The following is a 9,649-nucleotide window of genomic DNA, read 5'->3' as shown; positions in this document are numbered from 1 at the left end:
TAGGACTGCTTTTGCAAAACCTCATGGCATCCAAAGCCAGAAATCCTCCAGTGAACATTAGCCAGAGCCTGGTCTAGTGGCCACGGCTGAGCTCCCAGCACGGCCCTGCAGGGTCCGGAGGCTGCCTGGAATCACAGCACCCCAGAAAGTCAGAATGGGAGAGCACCAGAGAAACCGCCGTTGGCACGAGTTGAAATGAAGAAACTGAGGCCCACGTTGGTGAGATATGGGCACTCACCAACTCGATCCTAGACATGCCCTGACTCACCCGTCCGTGAATTTCAGGACTATTCTTTTGTCTCTTGGAGTTTCACGTGGTAAGAAAAGGGCCCAGCTCATTGACATGTGTCAACACCATTATTAAAAAAAACACTTCTACAGTTTTGCAATTGGGTTCCAAACTACCAGGGTGAGTTGCATCCTCTCGTTAGTCGGCAGTGAAGTCAGAAACCGGGTAGCTGGGTGTCGGGCCCCTTGGGGGATGCAGTTAATTAAACGTGCAATATGCTGCAGGATTTGCCGTGCGGGGACCGATTTCTAAGTCCCAACCACGTTTCCGTGTGTAAGCACGAACCCTGTCGTGAACGCCACTTCTTATTCAGCATTGCATGACTTCAAATCACCTTCCACTGAATGAATGAGGAGAGATTTCTGGATATACTCAGAGCCGGACGTGGGCCATTTGGAATCCTTTTGCACGGGCCTTATGTATTAACTGTAGCCCCGACTCTAGTTCGCCTTCCTTGTTCTCAGAGGGTCTCATGGGCCCACGGCTGGGGGCACCACTGCCTCCTGGCAGTGTGGATACAGTCAGCTGATTCGGGGGTACCCGTGTGAAACACCCCAGACCTCCTTACGCTTCCTGTGCGCTTCCCTTTCAGACCCGGAGAGCTCAACTGTGCGTTCTTGGAAACAGCTTTTATGTGTTTTCACTAAGAGGAACCAGGTGCAGGTGCCACCAACTTGGGCAGCCCATAAATTTCATGAAGAATGCATTCCTTTCCCTCTTCCCCACCAACAGCTGCTGAGGTTTGCCAGGCATGAGAGACCTTGCTATGGAGGCATGACCCCTGAGCCCCCACTGCAAGACAACCCAAGCCCCCCGCCCCCGAACGGTGCACCTGTTTAAACCATCTGCAGACCTCACCCCGAATAAATTCCCCTGTGCTTCCTCTACACCCATGGAGGCCGCGGGCTGAAGTCGAATCACCATGCTGTCGGGCCCACGCCAATCCATCCATGCAGACAGAAACAGTGTCTATTTATTTATGTGCAAGAATGCTTTATAGATCTATCGATTAGCTCATTCCAGAAATGAAAAGGATAAAAGCATCTGTTCAGATATGCCTTCAGTTTAATTGCTGTTCGAGGCAATTTCCACTTACCAAATATGTCTGTTTGGAGGAGGATGTATTCGATACGACTTAAGGACGTACATGATTTGTTTCAAAAAAACTTTTTTTCAGAACCAAAATATTGAAACGTTAGATATGCGATCGAAAATACGATGGTGATGGTATTGTCATTGTGTAACTGTGGCCGAAAAGAAAGCCACACATCCTGAGTATTCACGTATTAAACCGTAGATTTAAATTTCCGTTTGAAGAAATCAGCAAACTAGGCTGACTCCACCCTCCACATTCAATGTCGGGGCTATTTTGCGCCATCACCTTGATTCCGAAGGAAAGAGCAAAACTTTTCCTAAATCTTCAGCAGGTCCCTTGAGATTCACCATATTTTCACTGATAAGAGAAGGGCTTTTTCTACAAATAACCTTAGCCACAATTTGGTCACTTCAAAATCCACTTGCCTACACTGAAAAAAAGATGCTTAAATTATGAATTATGCAGGTAAGGGGTCGTCTCCAAAGTTCTTACTAGTGGTTTCAGAGTCCTGGAGACAGCACAGGAGCACTGGAGGGGTCTATTTAAGATGTGGGGACAATGGGCTGGGATGGGTCACTCTTCACTGTTACCCTAGTGAGGAGGCTGAACTTCAAAGGGATAACAGAGCCAGACACACACAGGGAATGCAAGTGCGGAGGGGAGATACGTGGAGACTGAGAGACGTCTACCCTGAAAAGACCAGTCTTGGTTGTGGCTGGTAACCAGTGAGGTCATGGGACTATCTCAACATTCATTCATTCATCCATCCATTCATTCATCTCTTGACCCATTCATCCACACATCCATTCATCAACTCATCCTTCCACTCATTCATGGGACTGTCTCAACATTCATTCATTCATTCATCCATCCATCCATCCATTCATCTATTGACCCATTCATGCACACATCCATTCATCAACTCATCCTTCCATTCATTCATGGGACTGTCTCAACATTCATTCATTCATTCATCCATCCATCCATTCATTTATTCATTTATTGGTAGTGATTTGGTGGGAACACTGTTCTAAATAATCATTCACCACCCACTTACCCATCATCCATTCATTCATCTATGCATTCATTCATTTATCCACCCATTCATACACATCCATTCATTAGCACATCCTTCCATTCATTCATTCATTCATTCATTCATTCATAATGCTATGGTATGTGTCTAAGCATTCATTCATCCATTCATTAATTCATCCAGCCTTCCATTCATCATCCTTACATTCACTTACCTATGCATGCATTTATTCATTTATTCACCCATTCATTCACTCGTCCATTCATTTATTCATTCATGCTGCTGTGGTGTGGATGCTCTTTGTCCCCACAAAGGCTCAAGTGTTGGGAGGGAGCTTAGTCCCCAGAGTGACATAATTGGGAGGTGGTGTGAATCTTTAAGAAGAGGGGGCCGAGTGAGTTTTGGGGGCTGCTGCCTTTGAAAGGGATTCAAGTGTTTCTCTTGGGCTCATGCCAATCCCTTTGTATCTGCAGCCTCCAGAACAATGAGTTGTATAAGCCTCTTTTTTGTTTTAAAGTTAGCCGACTTTGGGTATTTTGTTATAGTATCAAAACCTGACTCATACACACACTATATACCCAAAGAATGACAGGATGCTTTCCATCCACAAGTAACCAGAATATGAGCTACAACTCAGTTGCTTACATAAAACGCATTATAGTCATCTTTCTATCATAGAAGATCCCAACTCTTCCTGTGTTTGTATCTTTCCTCCTCACGTCTTAGACAATGATACCCATGTGCCCCTTTCATCTAGCCCTGAATGCATCCTCGAACAGTTTTGTTTTGGAGAAAGGGGAAGACGTTAGTTAAAAATAATGAGAGTTACGTGGTTTTTACTGCACTTCACTTTTGTTTTTTATTCCTCCCACACTCTTACTGGTCCACAGGACCCACACCAGCAAACCCATTCCCACTCCATCCACGGGCATCGGTGGAGGGTCCCACTCACCGAATCCCACACATCTCACTTTGACGACTCACCTTGTGTTCTGGTTGGGATCTGGAATGTCCCACGAAGGCTCAATGTGTTCCAGGTGTGGTCCCCAATACCGTAACATTCCAACCAGCCATCCACGGACTGAATGCTCTGAAACCATGAACCAAAACAGATCCTTCCCTCCCCAGATTGATCTTCTCAAGGGTTCGACACAGTGATGACAAGCTGAGATGCTTTGCGAGCGGGTTTTGTACCCCACCTGTGCGAACACCCTAACATCGTGGTCCATCTTGCTGGGTAAGTTGATGCCCTGTGAAGTCTGTGCTCGTAGTTAGCTAAGGATCGTAAAAAGGTGAAAACGGACGCACACCCATCCCCTAGAAATATGTATTTGATGAATCCTTGCTCACAAATCATTGGATGGCATTTATTCATTGATTCCATGCATTTTTCTGGTCTTGCTCTCTCTCTCTCTGCGTTTAAAAATTAGCTCCCGAAGTGTAAGCATGTGTGTTCTGGAAGAATTCGCTCCCGGACTTTTGAAACTGAGATGATATTCAGTACCGAAGGGGGGCCTTAGTGGGGTGGCCATCTGGCCTGTTGACTTCAAAATGAGTGGATTCCTTTTGCAGTGGTTTCGATTCTGAGGCCGTTAATTCGCCATTGACTTGGGAAGCACAGAAGGCCTGCCATCGGATTTAGTCTTGGAAATAATGATAGCAGCACTTACGGCTTGTTTAGCGACCGGCCAGGCCACTTTGGGGAGCTTCTGACCCCGGCCATCCCGGCCAGCTGAGATGGGGAGGACCATAGATGAAGCCCTATTTTAATTAACCTGAAGCCATTCGAACACCAGCCCCGATTTTCAGAAATTGCTGTCTTCCTAAACTGACCCTCAGGCTGTGCCGCTCCCCAGATCCCCAGGTCATCCTTATTCCTCCATGCCAATTCCTTATTTTAACCTGAAACGTCATTCTTTCTAGATCTGCCTGCTTCCATGCGCCCACAGCACCTCCCACACTCACCAACTGGTTAGCTGAAAACCATTGCTCCTTCAAGGAAGCAGGACGATTTAAGTTGTTCGTGGTGGTTTAAAAAGGCAGAGTCCGGGGATCGGCCTCTCGCACTCACAGCTACGCAAACGAGCTAGTAGAACAGAGTCTCGCCAGGGATGTATTTTGCGATTTCTGCAGGTTTTGTGCAGCTCTGCACAGATCCTATTAAACGTGCCCTTCCTAGGTCCAAATGAAGAACTGTATAAAGAACAGACTGGATTCACGGACACAGCAAGACTTGGAGGATTTCAAACCGACTCTTCCAGCGCTCCCAATATGGAAATGAGGGCCTCCATGCAAAGTCTTCCACTTGAAAAATGGGATGAGTTTCTCCATCAATCAACTCTCTTCCAACACGACCGAGAAATGGGGCTGATCCCCCAATTCCAAGCCCGTGTCCAAGATGGGAAGATCCGCGGGCTCCTGTCTTCATGTCCCTCTTGGCCTTAGCCTTCATTGGATTTGGACATCGATCATGGAAACCTCGAGTCGTGGTTCAACCCCATACTTGTGGCGGAGCAGCGGCCGAGTTCTGTATAATGTGTATAAAAACCACCATCTCCCAAACGCACCCTCAAGAAATGTGTTCGTCGGCCTCCGTTTCTTATTGCAAATATGTGAGGCACGGATCTAAATTGAGGGGGGGAAAAAGTTTCTTTTTTTGACCAGCAACGAACGGAAACGAACTGCTCCTTTCCTGCTATATCGTGACTCTGTGTATTTTTTCAAAGATTAGATTCCACCCGACTTAAATATGGAACGTTATTCCGAAGATCGTGTGTCGGTGGTTTGGAAAACTGGTAATACACTTAGGTTAATAGGATACGTGGCGTTTCTGAGATGAATCCTTTTCTGAAAATTCCGTCTCCGTCACTTACATCACCTCAAGAGTTTCATGCACTTGTATATTTTAATTAAGTAATCCATGGCTGCCCTCTGATTCCTATCAGGATTCACATTTGTGGTGCTTTTGCTATCTGCACAGCAAGTCTCGGTTTCATTGTATTTAAAAGACTTAAGTTTGAAATATGGGGAAATTGTTGCACTTTAATAGTCAAAATCACCCCTACGTCTCTGCCCATCTAAGAGGCAAAAAAAATAACTTTTTAAAACTCTAACGTTTTCATTCTAAAAACTAAGAAAATGATAGTTATGATAATATTAGGATTCTTTGAAACTCTGTGCATAATTGTTGCAGTTCTCCGATTGATTCTTCATAGACAACAGAGTGTGAGGAGATGACAGATTTCACCAGCGATTCGTATCAGGGTCCTCTGTGGCAAGGTGTGTCCTCCTGTGACAGGCTTCCCCACAGGCTCAGGCCAGAACGGAAGGCAGCTCAGGAGGTGGACAGGTGCACCTGGGGGAACTTGGGTGGCGACTGTGCAGGGTCGTGGGCCCTTGACGTGAGTGACAGCATTGTGCAGCAGCCGACCGTGCAAAGTGTCATGAGCGCTGCTCCCTTACTTTTGATCCGCCCATAATGTGCGGAGCAACACTTGCCAGCGGAGGGTTTATAATGGATGAATCCAGGAGCAGCATTAGGGGAAGAAGTAGGGCATCCCTCAGAGGAGATTCAGCATCCATGGGAGGGACCTTTTAAGTGACAAAGTCACTTCCTCCGTCAGGATGCATTGACTGGTCACTTTGGGAATAAATGTGCACTTGGCTGGAGGCAGAGAGCCCAGTGTCTAGTTCTGGCATGAAAGACGCAAACTTAGACGCTGCCCTAGATGCTGTGAGTATGTTTTCTCTGCTCGATGATGAGAAGCAGAATTGAAAATGTTTCTTTCTGGTGGTTTTGATGAAATTGTGTTTTATAGGTAGGCTAACACGCCTTGGGGACAGAGATGGTCCACTAAGAGCTCTTAAGGGTTCTATTTTTCTAAGTAACTTAAGCAAAGAATCAGTGGGTGCCTTTCGGGAGTCTCCTGCTACAGAAGGATCAGGTGGAGGAGGCATTTCTGGCTTAAACTCAAGATTGGTGCCTGGTGCCGGCGCAAGCTGAAGGAAGACTTGTGACCGTCGGGATCCACAGAAAGGACATCCAGTGCATCTTTGCTGACCTCCTCCCTGCCCAGGGTCAGGAACCACATGGCCCTTGGGAGTCCTCGGGAGGAAAGCTATTTGTAGGTGGCAAGCAAAAGAGTCACCATGCACAAGCTAAATAAGCTGCGAAATAGCAATCGAGGGCAACACTGTCACAGTCGGCAGGAACACAGACCCATTGCTGCAAGTCTGCGGGGAAGACATGAGCTTGCTTCCTTCTGCTAGAGTTTGGATGTGGCTTGTGCCCCAAGCGTTCCCGCGTAGGAAGCTTGGTCTCCCGAGAGGCAATGTGAGAGGTGCTCAGACCTTTAGGAGGAGGAGCCTGGTGAGATGTCATTATGTCCCTCAGACATTCCAGTCTTTCTAGGATACTAATGTCCTCTGGCTTTGTGTCCTACCAAGTGATATATCCTTCTGGCCCACACTCCCACCACTGTGAGGCCATCGGCCATGAGGTCCTTACGGGTCAAGACAACCTTGAGCAGCTAGAACTGTGAAACTAAATAAACCTTTTTTTCTTTATAAGTCACTCCGCCTCAGGCATCTCATTATGGTCATGGAAGACACAATACTAGTGTTCCCAACTGGAATAGTGTAGAAAGTCTTTCTGGAAGATTCTTAGCTGTGCCTGGCTCTGCAAATTTGGATTTCTGGGTTGGTGCCATGTCATCTCCAGCATTTGCTAGATTCAGCTGTTCGTGTGAACTACTCTTCGCTGATCTCATGAAGGCATTTGTTTTTCCTGGAATGGATTTTTAGAAAGGAGCACCTACCTCTGTTATGTCTTGTGCCAAGTGTGCAAAGCTGTGTGTGCATCTGGGAGCCCTCACATGCTTGCTCCCGGAAGCACTTCAGCATTGCCTTCCCTAAGCCCTTGGTAGCCTGGCTTCAGTGCATCAAGTAGACTGTGAGTGAGGATATAAACGGAAGCTGTCAATGAATGGCTCATTCATTCCCCTAGGCCAGTCCCATTTGAGTGTGTCTGAAAGATGCAGCATTGCACTGGGCAGAAATCTGATGATAGAAAATCAGACAATCCAGGGGCAGAAAATTGCTATGTGAAAAATGCAAGGCAAAATAATAATAATAATTTGAGGTATGCTTGGGTTAGAGGGGAGCAAAGATTTTTAAAATATTCTGGGTGTAAGTGCAATTTAGTTTCCGGGTGTTCAAAAAAAAAATCACGGAGAACTCGACTCCAGGGAAATTCAAAGAATGCCGCAGTGATGGAGCAGATTTTCAGCCATTCAGGTAGAATCTGAATTGAAGAAAAGGTCCACGTGTCGTAGGTATAGTGATAAAAAGAAGGAGGAGGAGAAAAAAATCGGGAGCATTTCAAAATCACTAAGAGAGTAAATTTTAAATGTTCTTACCACAAAAGTGTTAAGTGTTTGACATGATGGATGAAGTCTGGCAAGTAACACCCTAAACAGTGATTTCCTAAACCTCTGATACCTCTAATGTGTTTTCCTACAAAACCGGTCATCCCAGGCTAATCCTGATAATAAAGCGCCTTTAACGCCGTGCGTGTCTCTGGACTGCACTGGCACCTCCTTTGAGAACCCGAAACTGTTCCGGGAGAAAGTTGTGCTCTTTTCTAACTCAAGTCGATGGTTCTGGGGGAGAGGGATAGTGAGATGGGTAACAACAGGAGGAAGTGAGGGACACATTGGTCGCGGCTGGCAAATGACCAGCCTTGACAATGTTGAAGCCCAAGATGGAATGAGCCATCAATATGGCGGCCAACAGGGAGGCCTCCAAGAAGAGGTAGCTGTGGCAGGAGTTTTGGGAAAATAACTGGTACGTTTTGTCACTGGGTCTGGGTGATGAGTTTGATAGGGAATAATGGAGAGTAGAATCAAAGAGGGATGGCATTTTGGGGCCTGAATGGCGGGGGGGAAATTGCCTGTCATTTCCAACGAAACTGAGGTTAACCAAGGACCCCTCCCATCCTCTCTCAGAGTGGAGAGAATCACTCGTTCTTTGCAGGCTCTGAAACCAATCTGAGCTGCCTTCTGGGCCACCCACAGAGCTGCCAAGGCCTGGGAAAACGCATTGTCGCTATGTGCATATGAGGTGGTGTCAGAAGAGACGCCGTAAAACCAGAGACTCTTCTGTTTGCCTAAAGTTATTCAAAAAAAAAAAAAAAAAAAACGTTTATGGAAAGGAAACTGAATCTGTCAAAGAGATTAGAAAACGGAAAGGCTTCACGTTCAAAAGGAATTAACTTGGAAACTGGGATCCATCTCGGTGCGGAGCCTCATTTGCGAGTTCAGAGCAAGGCCAAGGGCGTGAAGTCGTCCTTGGAAAACGGTAGGAAACAGTTGAGTTAGACGTGGAGGGAAGCAAATGGGAACTGAGGTATATGCCGGTAGGTTTAGGGAGTAGCTGGGAAAAGGGGAGAGGCGAGAATCCGACTAGAAGGAGCAGCTGGGGGGCGGTGGAGTAGCTCGAGATGTGATGTAAAAGGAGCAGCCAAGGAAATAGAAGGAGCGGAGTGGAGGGAAATCTTGCCCCGAGGAGCAGAAGGAGAAGCTAGAAAGAGAGGAGAAGCGTGCTTCATGGAGTGTGTGTGAGGAGCAGCTGGACAGAGTGGAGAAGCACGCACCGTGCACTCTAAGAAACTGCGGGAGGAATATCAGCCTCCCTGACTCTCCATTCCTCCCACGTGCAGAAGGATGCCCATGTCGTGCCGCTGGAGTCAGCGATAGAATGATCTACGTGACGGTCACGCAATATGCATCTAAATGTTTCTTTTCCTTTCTCGAAACCCTCCCGATGCACCCTTGAATCTCTTCCCCTCCGATTGGGATGTGCACAGAAAGAATGTGGATCTACGGGCTGTGACCCCCGTTCTCGCAAAAGAAGCAAGGGACTCAGGCGTGGAACAGTGTGATTTTCTTACCATTCCACGGTGGTTTCTGTAAGAAGGCGTCTGACTGTCACAGAAGAGCATTTCCAAACTAGGAAAGAGAGCAGAATTATTTAAATCGTGTGTTGAGCTCAAGGAAAGGAAAGTATGTCCCACTTTAAGGGATGTTTTTTAAACCTCTTGGTAAGCTGAGAATCTGCAGTGTGAGGGCCACGTCGGAAATACCCGATGACCAAGGCAGTTAAATGTACTAAAAGGTATCCTCCGTTCACACTTCATCATGCTAGATGTGAAGGTCTGGAAGCCATGACG

The sequence above is a fragment of the Ictidomys tridecemlineatus genome, chromosome X (genome assembly GCF_052094955.1).
Source record: "Ictidomys tridecemlineatus isolate mIctTri1 chromosome X, mIctTri1.hap1, whole genome shotgun sequence".
In the NCBI taxonomy this organism is placed as follows: domain Eukaryota; kingdom Metazoa; phylum Chordata; class Mammalia; order Rodentia; family Sciuridae; genus Ictidomys; species Ictidomys tridecemlineatus.
Note: the sequence above shows the minus strand (reverse complement) of the source record.